Below are 16,464 nucleotides of genomic sequence, written 5' to 3'. Positions count from 1 at the left end.
ATATATTTCCTTTCTCCAAAAATGTGGACTATCATATGCAATTTTTGAAGTTTCTTTCCCTTCTCCAAAAACGTGGATTATCATATGCAATTTTTGTAGTTTCTCTCCCTTCTCAAAAAATGTGGACTACCATATGCAGTTTCTAAAATTTCTTTCCCTTCTTCAAAACATGGAATACCACATGCAATTTTTGGAATTTTTTCCCTTCTACAAAAACATGGACTATCATATGCAATTATTGGAATTTCTATACCATATCCAAAGTGGACTATCATTTGCAATTTTAGGAATTCATTTCCATTTTAAAAACATGGACAATCATATGCATTTCTAAAATTTCTTTCCTTTCTCTAAAAACGTAGACTATCATATGCATTTTCTTGAATTTATTTCCTTTCTCTAAAAACGTAGACTATCATATGCATTTTCTTGAATTTATTTCCTTTCTCCAACAACATGGACTATCATATGCCATTTCTGGAATTTCTTTCCCTTCTCCAAAAACGTGGACTATCATATGGAATTTCTAAAATTTCTTTCCCTTCACAAAAAATGTGGACTATCATATGCAATTTTCTGAAATTTTTTTCCCTTCTCTTAAAACGTGGACTATCATATGCAATTTTTGGAATTTCTTTCCCATCTCGAAAAATATGGACTATCATATGCAAATTCTGGAATTTCTTTCGAAAAACTTGGACTATCATATGCAATTTCTGGAATTTCTTTCCCTTCTCGAAAAACATGGACTATCATATGCAATTTCTAAAATTTCGTTCTCTTCTCTAAAAACATGGACTATCATATGCAATTTTAGGAATTTCTTTCCCTTCTAAAAAAACGCGGACTATCATATGCATTTTTTGGAATTTCTTTCCCTTCTCCAGAAACATGGATTATCATATGCAATTTTTGGAAATTCTTTCCCGTCTCCAAAAACATGGACTATCATATGCAATTTCTGTAATTTCTTTCCCTTCTCCAAATATGTGGACTATCATATGCAATTTCTGGAATTTCTTCCCCTTCTCCAAAAACGTGGACTATCATATGCAATTTTTGGAATTTCTCTCCCTTCTCAAAAAACGTGGACTATCATATGCAGTTTTTAAAATTTCCTTCCCTTCTTCAAAAACATGGAATACCACATGCAATTTTTGGAATTTCTTACCCTTCTCCAAAAACATGGACTATCATATGCAATTATTGGAATTTCTATACCATATCCAAAGTGGACTATCATTTGCAATTTTAGGAATTCATTTCCATTTTAAAAACATGGACTATCATATGCAATTCTAAAATTTCTTCCCTATGTCTAAAAACGTTGACTATCATATGCATTTTCTTGAATTTATTTCCCTTATCCAACAACATGGACTATCATATTCAATTTCAGTAATTTCTTTCCCTTCTCCAAAAACATGGACTATCATATGCAATTTTTGGAATTTCTCTCCCTTATCAAAAAACGTGGACTATCATATGCAATTTCTGAAATTTCTTTCCCGTCTTTTAAAACATGGGCTATCATATGCAATTTTTAAAAATTCTTTCCCTTCTCCAAAAACATGGACTATCATATACAATTTCTGGAATTTCATTCCTTTCTCCAAAAATGTGGACTATCATATGCAGTTTTTGAAGTTTCTTTCCCTTCTCCAAAAACGTGGATTATCATATGCAATTTTTGGAGTTTCTCTCCCTTCTCAAAAAACATGGACTATCATTTGCAGTTTCTAAAATTTCTTTCCCTTCTTCAAAACATGGAATACCACATGCAATTTTGGGAATTTTTTCCCTTCTCCAAAAACATGGACTATCATATGCAATTATTGGAATTTCTATACCATATCCAAAGTGGACTATCATTTGCAATTTTAGGAATTCATTTCCATTTTAAAAACATGCACAATCATATGCAATTCTAAAATTTCTTTCCTTTCTCTAAAAACGTAGACTATCATATGCATTTTCTTGAATTTATTTCCTTTCTCCAACAACATGGACTATCGTATGCCATTTCTGGAATTTCTTTCCCTTCTCCAAAAACGTGGACTATCATATGCAATTTCTAAAATTTCTTTCCCTTCATAAAAAATGTGGACTATCATATGCAATTTTCTGAAATTTTTTTCCCTTCTCTTAAAACGTGGACTATCATATGCAATTTTTGGAATTTCTTTCCCATCTCGAAAAATATGGACTATCGAATGCAAATTTTGGAATTTCTTTCGAAAAACTTGGACTATCATATGCTATTTCTGGAATTTCTTTCCCTTCTCGAAAAACATGGACTATAATATGCAATTTCTAAAATTTCGTTCTCTTCTCTAAAAACATGGACTATCATATGCAATTTTAGGAATTTCTTTCCCTTCTAAAAAAACGTGGACTATCATATGCATTTTTTGGAAATTCTTTCCCGTCTCCAAAAACGTGGACTATCATATGCAATTTCTGGAATTTCTTCCCCTTCTCCAAAAACGTGGACTATCATATGCAATTTCTGTAATTTCTCTCCCTTCTCCAAATATGTGGACTATCATATGCAATTTCTAGAATTTCTTTCCCTTCTCCAAAAATGTGGACTATCACATGCAATTTTTGGAATTTCTTACCCTTCTCCAAAAACGTGGACTATCATATGCAGTTATTGGAATTTCTATACCATATCAAAGTGGACTGTCATTTGCAATTTTAGGAATTAATTTCCATGTTAAAAACATGGACTATCATATGCAATTTTAGGAATTTCTCTCCCTTCTCAAAAAACGTGGACTATAATATACAGTTTTTAAAATTTCCTTCCCTTCTTCAAAAACATGGAATACCACATGCAATTTTTGGAATTTCTTACCCTTCTCCAAAAACATGGACTATCATATGCAATTTCTGAAATTTCTTTCCTGTCTCTTAAAACATGGACTATCATATGCAATTTTTGGAATTTCTTTCCCATCTAAAAAAACATTCACTATCATATGCAAATTCTAGAATTTCTTTCCCTTCTCGAAAAACATGGACTATCATATGCAATTTCTAAAATTTCGTTCTCTTCTCTAAAAACATGGACTATCATATGCAATTTTGGGAATTTCTTTCCCTTCTAAAAAAACGTGGACTATCATATGCAATTTTTGGAATTTCTTTCCCTTCTCCAGAAACATGGACTATCATATGCAATTTTTGGAAATTCTTTCCCGTCTCCAAAAACATGGACTATCATATGCAATTTCTGTAATTTCTTTCCCTTCTCCAAATATGTGGACTATCATATGCAATTTCTGGAATTTCTTTCCCTTCTCCAAAAACGTGGACTATCATATGCAATTTTTGGAATTTCTCTCCCTTCTCAAAAAACGTGGACTATCATATGCAGTTTTTAATATTTCTTTCCCTTCTTCAAAAACATGGAATACCACATGCAATTTTTGGAATTTCTTTCCCTTCTCCAAAAACATGGACTATCATATGCAATTATTGGAATTTCTGTACCATATGCAAAGTGGACTATCATTTGCAATTTTAGGAATTCATTTCAATTTTAAAAACATGGACTATCATATGCAATTCTAAAATTTCTTTCCTTTCTCCAAAAACGTGGACTATCATATGCATTTTCTTGAATTTATTTCCCTTCTCCAACAACATGGACTATCATATTCAATTTCAGGATTTTCTTTCCCTTCTCCAAAAACGTGGACTATCATATGCAATTTCTAAAATTTCTTTCCCTTCACAAAAAATACGAACTATCGTATGCAATTTCTGAAATTTTTTTCTTTTCTCTTAAAACGTGGACTATCATATGCAACTTTTGTAATTTTTTTCCCTTCTCAAAAAACATAGACTATCATATGCAAATTCAGGAATTTCTTCGAGAAACTTGGACTATCATATGCTATTTCTACAATTTCTTTCCATTCTCGAAAAACATGGACTATCATATGCAATTTCTAAAATTTCGTTCTCTTCTCTAGAAACATGGACTATCATATGCAATTTTGGGAATTTCTTTCCGTTCTAAAAAAACGTGGACTAATATGCAATTGTTGGAATTTCTTTCCCTTCTCGAGAAACATGGACTATCATATGCAATTTTTTGAAATTCTTTCCCTTCTCCACAAACGTGGCCTATCATATGCAATTTCTGGAATTTCTATCCTTTCTCCAAAAATGTGGACTATCATATGCAATTTCTAGAATTTCTTTCCATTCTCGAAAAACATGGACTATCATATGAAATTTCCAAAATTTCTTTCCCTTCTCCAAAAACATGGACTATCATATGCAATATTTAGAATTTATTTCCCTTCTAAAAGAACGTGGACTATCATATGCAATTGTTGGAATTTTTTCCCTTCTCCAGAAACATGGACTATCATATGCAATTTTTGGAAATTCTTTCCCTTCTCCAAAAACGTGGACTATCATATGCAATTTCTGGAATTTCTTTCCCTTCTCCAAAAATGTGGACTATCATATGCAATTTCTGGAATTTCTTTCCCTTCTCCAAAAACGTGGACTATCATATGCAATTTTTGGAATTTCTCTCCCTTCTCAAAAAACGTGGACTATCATATGCAGTTTTTAAAATTTCTTTCCCTTCTTCAAAAACATGGAATACCACATGCAATTTTGGAATTTCTTTCCCTTCTCCAAAAACATGGACTATCATATGCAATTATTGGAATTTCTATACCATATTCAAAGTGGACTATCATTTGCAATTTTAGGAATTCATTTCCATTTTAAAAACATGGACTATCATATGCAATTCTAAAATTTCTTTCCTTTCTCTAAAAACGTGGACTATCATATGCATTTTCTTGAATTTATTTTCCTTCAAGAACATGGACAATCATATGCAATTTTAGGATTTTCTTTCCCTTCTCCAAAAACGTGGACTATCATATGCAATTTCTAAAATTTCTTTCCCTTCATAAAAAATGCGGACTATCGTATGCAATTTCTGAAATTTATTTCTCTTCTCTTAAAACGTGGACTATCATATGCAATTTTTGTAATTTTTTTCCTTTCTCAAAAAACATAGACTATCATATATAAATTCTGGAATTTCTTTCCAAAAACTTGGACTATCATATGCTATTTCTAGAATTTCTTTCCATTCTCGAAAAACATGGACTATCATATGCAATTTCCAAAATTTCTTTCCCTTCTCCAAAAACATGGACTATCATATGCAATTTCTAAAATTTCGTTCTCTTCTCTAAAAACATGGACTATCATATGCAATTTTAGGAATTTCTTTCCCTTCTAAAAAAACGTGGACTATCATATGCATTTTTTGGAAATTCTTTCCCGTCTCCAAAAACGAGGACTATCATATGCAATTTCTGGAATTTCTTCCCCTTCTCCAAAAACGTGGACTATCATATGCAATTTCTGTAATTTCTCTCCCATCTCGAAAAATATGGACTATCATATGCAAATTCTGGAATTTCTTTCGAAAAACTTGGACTATCATATGCAATTTCTGGAATTTCTTTCCCTTCTCGAAAAACATGGACTATCATATGCAATTTCTAAAATTTCGTTCTCTTCTCTAAAAACATGGACTATCATATGCAATTTTAGGAATTTCTTTCCCTTCTAAAAAAACGCGGACTATCATATGCATTTTTTGGAATTTCTTTCCCTTCTCCAGAAACATGGATTATCATATGCAATTTTTGGAAATTCTTTCCCGTCTCCAAAAACATGGACTATCATATGCAATTTCTGTAATTTCTTTCCCTTCTCCAAATATGTGGACTATCATATGCAATTTCTGGAATTTCTTCCCCTTCTCCAAAAACGTGGACTATCATATGCAATTTCTGTAATTTCTCTCCCTTCTCCAAATATGTGGACTATCATATGCAATTTCTAGAATTTCTTTCCCTTCTCCAAAAATGTGGACTATCACATGCAATTTTTGGAATTTCTTACCCTTCTCCAAAAACATGGACTATCATATGCAATTATTGGAATTTCTATACCATATCCAAAGTGGACTATCATTTGCAATTTTAGGAATTCATTTCCATTTTAAAAACATGGACTATCATATGCAATTCTAAAATTTCTTCCCTATGTCTAAAAACGTTGACTATCATATGCATTTTCTTGAATTTATTTCCCTTATCCAACAACATGGACTATCATATTCAATTTCAGTAATTTCTTTCCCTTCTCCAAAAACATGGACTATCATATGCAATTTTTGGAATTTCTCTCCCTTATCAAAAAACGTGGACTATCATATGCAATTTCTGAAATTTCTTTCCCGTCTTTTAAAACATGGGCTATCATATGCAATTTTTAAAAATTCTTTCCCTTCTCCAAAAACATGGACTATCATATACAATTTCTGGAATTTCATTCCTTTCTCCAAAAATGTGGACTATCATATGCAGTTTTTGAAGTTTCTTTCCCTTCTCCAAAAACGTGGATTATCATATGCAATTTTTGGAGTTTCTCTCCCTTCTCAAAAAACATGGACTATCATTTGCAGTTTCTAAAATTTCTTTCCCTTCTTCAAAACATGGAATACCACATGCAATTTTGGGAATTTTTTCCCTTCTCCAAAAACATGGACTATCATATGCAATTATTGGAATTTCTATACCATATCCAAAGTGGACTATCATTTGCAATTTTAGGAATTCATTTCCATTTTAAAAACATGCACAATCATATGCAATTCTAAAATTTCTTTCCTTTCTCTAAAAACGTAGACTATCATATGCATTTTCTTGAATTTATTTCCTTTCTCCAACAACATGGACTATCGTATGCCATTTCTGGAATTTCTTTCCCTTCTCCAAAAACGTGGACTATCATATGCAATTTCTAAAATTTCTTTCCCTTCATAAAAAATGTGGACTATCATATGCAATTTTCTGAAATTTTTTTCCCTTCTCTTAAAACGTGGACTATCATATGCAATTTTTGGAATTTCTTTCCCATCTCGAAAAATATGGACTATCGAATGCAAATTTTGGAATTTCTTTCGAAAAACTTGGACTATCATATGCTATTTCTGGAATTTCTTTCCCTTCTCGAAAAACATGGACTATAATATGCAATTTCTAAAATTTCGTTCTCTTCTCTAAAAACATGGACTATCATATGCAATTTTAGGAATTTCTTTCCCTTCTAAAAAAACGTGGACTATCATATGCATTTTTTGGAAATTCTTTCCCGTCTCCAAAAACGTGGACTATCATATGCAATTTCTGGAATTTCTTCCCCTTCTCCAAAAACGTGGACTATCATATGCAATTTCTGTAATTTCTCTCCCTTCTCCAAATATGTGGACTATCATATGCAATTTCTAGAATTTCTTTCCCTTCTCCAAAAATGTGGACTATCACATGCAATTTTTGGAATTTCTTACCCTTCTCCAAAAACGTGGACTATCATATGCAGTTATTGGAATTTCTATACCATATCAAAGTGGACTGTCATTTGCAATTTTAGGAATTAATTTCCATGTTAAAAACATGGACTATCATATGCAATTTTAGGAATTTCTCTCCCTTCTCAAAAAACGTGGACTATAATATGCAGTTTTTAAAATTTCCTTCCCTTCTTCAAAAACATGGAATACCACATGCAATTTTTGGAATTTCTTACCCTTCTCCAAAAACATGGACTATCATATGCAATTTCTGAAATTTATTCCTGTCTCTTTAAACATGGACTATCATATGCAATTTTTGGAATTTCTTTCCCATCTAAAAAAACATTCACTATCATATGCAAATTCTGGAATTTCCTTCGAAAAACTTGGACTATCATATGCTATTTCTAGAATTTCTTTCCCTTCTCGAAAAACATGGACTATCATATGCAATTTCTAAAATTTCGTTCTCTTCTCTAAAAACATGGACTATCATATGCAATTTTGGGAATTTCTTTCCCTTCTAAAAAAACGTGGACTATCATATGCAATTTTTGGAATTTCTTTCCCTTCTCCAGAAACATGGACTATCATATGCAATTTTTGGAAATTCTTTCCCGTCTCCAAAAACATGGACTATCATATGCAATTTCTGTAATTTCTTTCCCTTCTCCAAATATGTGGACTATCATATGTAATTTCTGGAATTTCTTTCCCTTCTCCAAAAACGTGGACTATCATATGCAATTTTTGGAATTTCTCTCCCTTCTCAAAAAACGTGGACTATCATATGCAGTTTTTAATATTTCTTTCCCTTCTTCAAAAACATGGAATACCACATGCAATTTTTGGAATTTCTTTCCCTTCTCCAAAAACATGGACTATCATATGCAATTATTGGAATTTCTGTACCATATGCAAAGTGGACTATCATTTGCAATTTTAGGAATTCATTTCAATTTTAAAAACATGGACTATCATATGCAATTCTAAAATTTCTTTCCTTTCTCCAAAAACGTGGACTATCATATGCATTTTCTTGAATTTATTTCCCTTCTCCAACAACATGGACTATCATATTCAATTTCAGGATTTTCTTTCCCTTCTCCAAAAACGTGGACTATCATATGCAATTTCTAAAATTTCTTTCCCTTCACAAAAAATACGAACTATCGTATGCAATTTCTGAAATTTTTTTCTTTTCTCTTAAAACGTGGACTATCATATGCAACTTTTGTAATTTTTTTCCCTTCTCAAAAAACATAGACTATCATATGCAAATTCAGGAATTTCTTCGAGAAACTTGGACTATCATATGCTATTTCTACAATTTCTTTCCATTCTCGAAAAACATGGACTATCATATGCAATTTCTAAAATTTCGTTCTCTTCTCTAGAAACATGGACTATCATATGCAATTTTGGGAATTTCTTTCCGTTCTAAAAAAACGTGGACTAATATGCAATTGTTGGAATTTCTTTCCCTTCTCGAGAAACATGGACTATCATATGCAATTTTTTGAAATTCTTTCCCTTCTCCACAAACGTGGCCTATCATATGCAATTTCTGGAATTTCTATCCTTTCTCCAAAAATGTGGACTATCATATGCAATTTCTAGAATTTCTTTCCATTCTCGAAAAACATGGACTATCATATGAAATTTCCAAAATTTCTTTCCCTTCTCCAAAAACATGGACTATCATATGCAATATTTAGAATTTATTTCCCTTCTAAAAGAACGTGGACTATCATATGCAATTGTTGGAATTTTTTCCCTTCTCCAGAAACATGGACTATCATATGCAATTTTTGGAAATTCTTTCCCTTCTCCAAAAACATGGACTATCATATGCAATTTCTGGAATTTCTTTCCCTTCTCCAAAAATGTGGACTATCATATGCAATTTCTGGAATTTCTTTCCCTTCTCCAAAAACGTGGACTATCATATGCAATTTTTGGAATTTCTCTCCCTTCTCAAAAAACGTGGACTATCATATGCAGTTTTTAAAATTTCTTTCCCTTCTTCAAAAACATGGAATACCACATGCAATTTTGGAATTTCTTTCCCTTCTCCAAAAACATGGACTATCATATGCAATTATTGGAATTTCTATACCATATTCAAAATGGACTATCATTTGCAATTTTAGGAATTCATTTCCATTTTAAAAACATGGACTATCATATGCAATTCTAAAATTTCTTTCCTTTCTCTAAAAACGTGGACTATCATATGCATTTTCTTGAATTTATTTTCCTTCAAGAACATGGACAATCATATGCAATTTTAGGATTTTCTTTCCCTTCTCCAAAAACGTTGACTATCATATGCAATTTCTAAAATTTCTTTCCCTTCACAAAAAATTTGGACTATCATATGCAATTTCTGAAATTTCTTTCCCGTCTCTTAAAACATGGACTATCATATGCAATTTTTGGAATTTCTTTCCCATCTAAAAAAACATTCACTATCATATGCAAATTCTGGAATTTCCTTCGAAAAACTTGGACTATCATATGCTATTTCTAGAATTTCTTTCCCTTCTCGAAAAACATGGACTATCATATGCAATTTCTAAAATTTCGTTCTCTTCTCTAAAAACATGGACTATCATATGCAATTTTGGGAATTTCTTTCCCTTCTAAAAAAACGTGGACTATCATATGCAATTTTTGGAATTTCTTTCCCTTCTCCAGAAACATGGACTATCATATGCAATTTTTGGAAATTCTTTCCCGTCTCCAAAAACATGGACTATCATATGCAATTTCTGTAATTTCTTTCCCTTCTCCAAATATGTGGACTATCATATGCAATTTCTGGAATTTCTTTCTCTTCTCCAAAAACGTGGACTATCATATGCAATTTTTGGAATTTCTCTCCCTTCTCAAAAAACGTGGACTATCATATGCAGTTTTTAATATTTCTTTCCCTTCTTCAAAAACATGGAATACCACATGCAATTTTTGGAATTTCTTTCCCTTCACCAAAAACATGGACTATCATATGCAATTATTGGAATTTCTGTACCATATGCAAAGTGGACTATCATTTGCAATTTTAGGAATTCATTTCAATTTTAAAAACATGGACTATCATATGCAATTCTAAAATTTCTTTCCTTTCTCCAAAAACGTGGACTATCATATGCATTTTCTTGAATTTATTTTCCTTCAACAACATGGACTATCATATTCAATTTCAGGATTTTCTTTCCCTTCTCCAAAAACGTGGACTATCATATGCAATTTCTAAAATTTCTTTCCCTTCACAAAAAATGCGGACTATCGTATGCAATTTCTGAAATTTATTTCTCTTCTCTTAAAACGTGGACTATCATATGCAATTTTTGTAATTTTTTTCCTTTCTCAAAAAACATAGACTATCATATATAAATTCTGGAATTTCTTTCCAAAAACTTGGACTATCATATACTAACTGATAAGCCACTTCACCTACCCGGCTCATAATCTGATATGGTCCCACATACCTCGGACTGAGCTTTCGTGTTTTGAACGGTCCTCCCAACCTCAATCTTGGAGTGACCTTCAAATACACATGATCACCAACTTCGAATTCTAAAGGTCTCCTTCGCTTGTCCGCATAGTTCTTTTGTCGGTCTTGGGCTTTCTTGAGATTACCTTGGATCATTTTGACTTTCTCAGTAGTTTCTTGTATAATCTTTGGTCCAAGAATACTCTTCTCCCCTACTTCGGCCCAACACAGCGGTGATCGACACTTCCTCCCGTATAGCATGGTAACTGTTATTATATGCGAACTCCACCAACGACAAATGATCCTTCCAACTCCCGCATTCTTCTAGAATGCAAGCTCTCAACATATCCTCTATCGTCTGGATTGTCCTCTCCGTCTGCCCATCGGATTGAGGATGGTTAGACGTACTCATATCCAGTCTAGTCCCCAATTCCTTATGAAACATCTTCCAAAATCTCGAAGTGAATTTTGGATCACGATCAGACACTATACTGGATGGCACGCCATGCAACCGTACAATCTCTGCTATGAAATGCCTTGCGAGATGAATCACCTTGTGAGTGGTCTTTACAGGTAAAAAGTGAGCAGACTTAGTCAACCTGTCCACTATTACCCATATAGAATCATGCCCGCCTCGAGTACGAGGTGATCCCACAATGAAATCCATGGAGATAGAATCCCATTTCCACGTTGGTATCTCCAGTGGCTATAACATTCCTCCTGGCCTCTGATGCTCAATCTTAACTTGTTGACAAATGGGACATTGTGCTACATACTCTGCAATCTCCTTCTTCATTCCTGGCCACCAAAAGTCCTTCTTTAAGTCTTGATACATTTTCGTCGATCCAGGATGAATAGAAAATCTACTCTTGTGTGCTTCATCAAGAATCAAACGCTTCAAATCAGAATCGTTCGGTATACACATTCGTTGCTTAAACAAGATTACTCCATCAGGTGCTCTCTCAAAATCAGGCATGCCTTCGCTCGCTTGTAATTGTTCATCATACCCCTGTGATATCCGAATTCTTTCTCGTAGCTCATTCTGGATGCACAAATTACTAATCAACACACCATTGGGCGTCCATTCAAACTGAAGGTTAAGATCTCGAAACCTTTCCAATAATTCATGTTCTAACATCATCAACTCAGCAACTCGAAATTCCTTCCTACTTAATGCATCTGCCACTTTGTTAGCCTTTCCTGGATGATACTTCAATTCAAAGTCAAAATCTTTAAGGTACTCCATCCATCTTCTTTGTCGCATATTCAACTCCTTCTAGTCGAAAAGATATCTCAAGCTTTTATGATCACTGAACATCTCAAAGTGAACGCCATATAGGTAATGTCGCCACACCTTGAGTGCAAAAACTATTGCAGCAAGCTCAAGATCATGGGTCGGGTAATTCTCTTCATGAGATCTTAACTGCCGAGAGGCATATGCTACCACCTGCCCATCTTGCATCAATACTCCTCCTAAACCTTTCTTAGAAGCGTCGCAGAACACCTCATAGGATCGGTTTGGATCCGGAATTACTAACACGGGTGCAGTAGTCAACTTCTTCTTAAGTTTTTGAAAACTCTGCTCACACTCGGAATTCCATTCAAAAGAAACCTCCTTTCGCGTAAGCTTTGTCAATGGCAAGGCTAACTTAGCAAACCCCATAATAAATCTCCGGTAGAAGCCTGCCAAACCTAAGAAGCTTCTGACTTCAGTCACATTCTTTGGCCGGTCCCAATTCACCACCGCTTCCACTTTAGAAGGATCCACTACCACGCCTCCTCCCGAGATGACATGACCGAGGAAACTTACTTCGGATAGCCAAAATTCACACTTACTGAACTTGGCATACAATTGTTTCTCTCGAAGAGTAGATAACACAATCCGCAAATGCTCTTCATGATCTTCGTGAGTACGGGAATACACTAGAATGTCATCAATGAAGATTACTACAAACTTGGACTATCATTTGCTATTTCTATAATTTCTTTCCATTCTCGAAAAACATGGACTATCATATGCAATTTCTAAAATTTCGTTCTCTTCTCTAGAAACATGGACTATCATATGCAATTTTGGGAATTTCTTTCCCTTCTAAAAAAACGTGCACTATCATATGCAATTGTTGGAATTTCTTTCCCTTCTCCAGAAACATGGACTATCATATGCAATTTTTGGAAATTCTTTCCCTTCTCCATAAACGTGGCCTATCATATGCAATTTCTAGAATTTCTTTCCCTTCTCCAAAAACATGGACTATCATATGTAATTTCTCTAATTTCTTTCCCTTCTCCAAAAATGTGGACTATAATATGCAATTTCTAGAATTTCTATCCCTTCTCCAAAAACGTGGACTATCATATGCAATTTTGGAATTTCTCTCCCTTCTCAAAAAATGTGGATTGTCATATGCAGTTTCTAAAATTTCTTTCCCTTCTTCAAAAACATGGAATACCACATGCAATTTTGGAATTTCTTTCCCTTCTCCAAAAATATGGACTATCATATGCAATTTTTGGAATTTATATACCATATCCAAAGTGGACTATCATTTGCAATTTTTGTGATACCCCGTTATTTCCGAGTATGCCTGACCCCGTTATTTTGCAATTGAGTATTTGAGCATGGAATTATATAAACCCAAAACAAGACCAAGTCTCAATATATTTTTCTCATTCTCTTACTCACCAAAATTCAGAATTTGGAGGAAGGGTTGGAGGAGAGGAGAGAAAATCAGAATAGAGCAAGAGAAAGAGGGAAAGAGAGCTCGTGGAAGAGGGAAAGGAAGAGAGAAGTGCAGAATCTTCATCAACCTTGTCTTACATGCAAGAGATTGGTTCTTTTGGAAGGAGGACAAAGAATTAAGCTTGGATTCATCATCATCTTCATCACTCAAGTCAGAATCTTCATCATCAATAAGGTGAGTTCCATTAGTTAGGAACTTGGGGTAGGGTTTGGGAACCTTGCATGATTAAGGGTTTAGACTGTTATTAATGTCTTGCATGATGATTTAATCGGTCAAATATCTGTTCTTTTGATGCCATTGTATGATATGGAATGTTGAAATAGGATGGGATTCGTATTTGGATTGCTAGGGAACCTATGGATGAGTTAGAACTCTTTTGGAACTGGTTTTATGCAAGAAAAACGTGATTGTTTCTTCTGGTTCAGTAAGCAATCGATTGCAGGGGTCAAGCAATCGATTGCACTGTGAAAAAATTGACTTTCTGCGCTTCTGGTTCAGCGAGCAATCAATTGCACACCAGTGCAAATCGATTGCACCTGACAGAAAATCATCATTTGACTGTTTCAACCATAACTGGAATTCTGTAACTCAGAATTGGGCGCCGTCGGAGGCATTGGAAAGCTAACGGAAAGGGCTACGAGATGTCTAAGCTTCCACAACCTTAGCATACTTTTAAGTACTAATTAAACCCATGTGAATATTCTTGTATCGTGGTTACTAAACGATAATGCTCGAATAATTGATTTGTTAATCATTCTAAGGGCCTTGCTGCCCAAGTATTCCTTCAATTGGGTTGTAGGGATCATGGAATGAATGGTAATGTAAATCAAGTCATCCACGTACACTAAAGATGTTGAGGTCTTAGAGCTTGTGAAGCTAAGCATGTGAACCAAGAGGCGAGGAGACCTTACAACTTGGTGAAACTTTTGTACGTCGATAAACAAAATATGAATATGGTAAGCTGAGCCTTAGGATACCTAAACTAAGATATATGAACATATTCTAACCTGATATTCCTTTTTCCTATCAAGCGACTTCTTCTGAAATTCTACAATCTAATGGTGTAGTAAGTATGTGACGAGGGGTTAGAGGACATACAAAAGGACAGTAACTGCGAGTAGGCACGTTACATATATGTTGGCTACTTCTTGTGAAGAAATTCCAAGGATGCCCCTGTGCCACATATATTGCAGGCATTCTCGGGCTTTGGTCTCGGGAATGGGTCGACTCCTTAGTTCAGGAGTTATTCTTCAGGGATGAACTCCCGGGGATGTGTACCTCACCTTCTCCTTTTGTTGTTTCCTTATGGGTGAATTTCTATGTGAGATTTGGACCCAGGAAGTTGGACGAGTTGAATCGTTGTAGCGATTCAATGTCGGTTCCATGGTTCTCTATAGTCATATGAGTTACTTACCATGTAGATTGAAAAGGTATGTTTTGGGGTCTTGTTTCGAGGGCAGATAGGCAGGTAAACCCAGAAGACCAGACCTTGAGGGTAGCTCCTGACAGAAGGTTGGCAGGTAAACCTGGAAGACCTATTCTGGAGGAAACATGTACCTAATATCCGAACATGTGATATGTTCTCAGAATATCTAATCGGATGGTCAGTGGACATTCAATCGTGGTGCTACGAGTTGATATGCTTTCCTGTACTGGATAGTGAGGAAACCTTAGGATCTGACATGGATCTGTAGTTAATGTATGTACCCTGTAGAGCCGAGAGAACCCATAAGATAGGGGAACTCACTGAGATTTAGTAATCTCACCCCATTCATCTTATTATTTTTCAGGTACCGTGCAAGATCGAGTTTTGCTAGATGCTTGGATCAAGAGCTTTTGACCAGATGCCGTGAAGACTGTGCCTGATCTTTTCTTCCGCTGTGTATTATTATCATTGTGTAGATATATTCATTGTATCCATCTCCAAGATGATTTTAAATGTATACATCTTATGTTATTATTCCTAACTTTTGTATGTACTCAGTACCAGTTATTAGTATTCTGCTTATATGATTCTAGACACATATTAGTAGGGTGTTACAGTTGGTATCAGAGCAGGTCGACCCTCGACCTAGCTGTGAGGCATCATTAGCAAACTTCTTTCTTCCTCACAAGTGTGCGTTGCTAGCTCGATTCTACTGTCATGTTATTCAGTTGTTGAACTTGATCAACTCACCAACTGGGTACGTGATAGGCAGGATCGCGGCAGAGCCGCCACGAGGACGCGTTATCCCTAAAGTGACTTGTGTGGCAACAGAATTCCAGTAGTAATTATGGAGAAATGTTGGACTTGGATAGTGTCACGTATGCAAGGTAGATGTGATGACAGTCTACACGGGAGAAGCTAAGGAAGTTGGAAATTTCCAAAACACCTTTTGGGACAAAGTGATCCTTTCAGAGAGAGTGTATGTTAGAGGAGTTTGTTGAAATGGTAGAAGTCGGTTAAGTTGGGAGTATGTTAGGATTGTCAGATGTAAGAGGAGAAATTGTCACAGAATAGTTGACAACCGAACTGTCGTGATATGGTCTAAGACGGCTGGAAGTTCCAAGACTTCGAATTGATGTAGGGAACCTACTCTGGAATCTCGATAGTAGTAAAGTAGATCCATGAAGCACCTGAGTAGGAATGGAGTAAGGGAATTCTGTGATTGAGCGGAGTTTGAAGCCGCTGGGAATTCGTTACTCGAACATGGTGCCAGTAGCAGACATGGACAGAGAAACAGTTGGATGGAAGACCTTGGGAGTTGAACAGAGATATTGGATCTTTCTAAATACTCTGGCCTGGGAAGTATGTGAAGGGGCAAGATTAT

The sequence above is a fragment of the Vicia villosa genome, linkage group LG4 (genome assembly GCF_029867415.1).
Source record: "Vicia villosa cultivar HV-30 ecotype Madison, WI linkage group LG4, Vvil1.0, whole genome shotgun sequence".
Taxonomy (NCBI): Eukaryota; Viridiplantae; Streptophyta; class Magnoliopsida; order Fabales; family Fabaceae; genus Vicia; species Vicia villosa.
Note: the sequence above shows the minus strand (reverse complement) of the source record.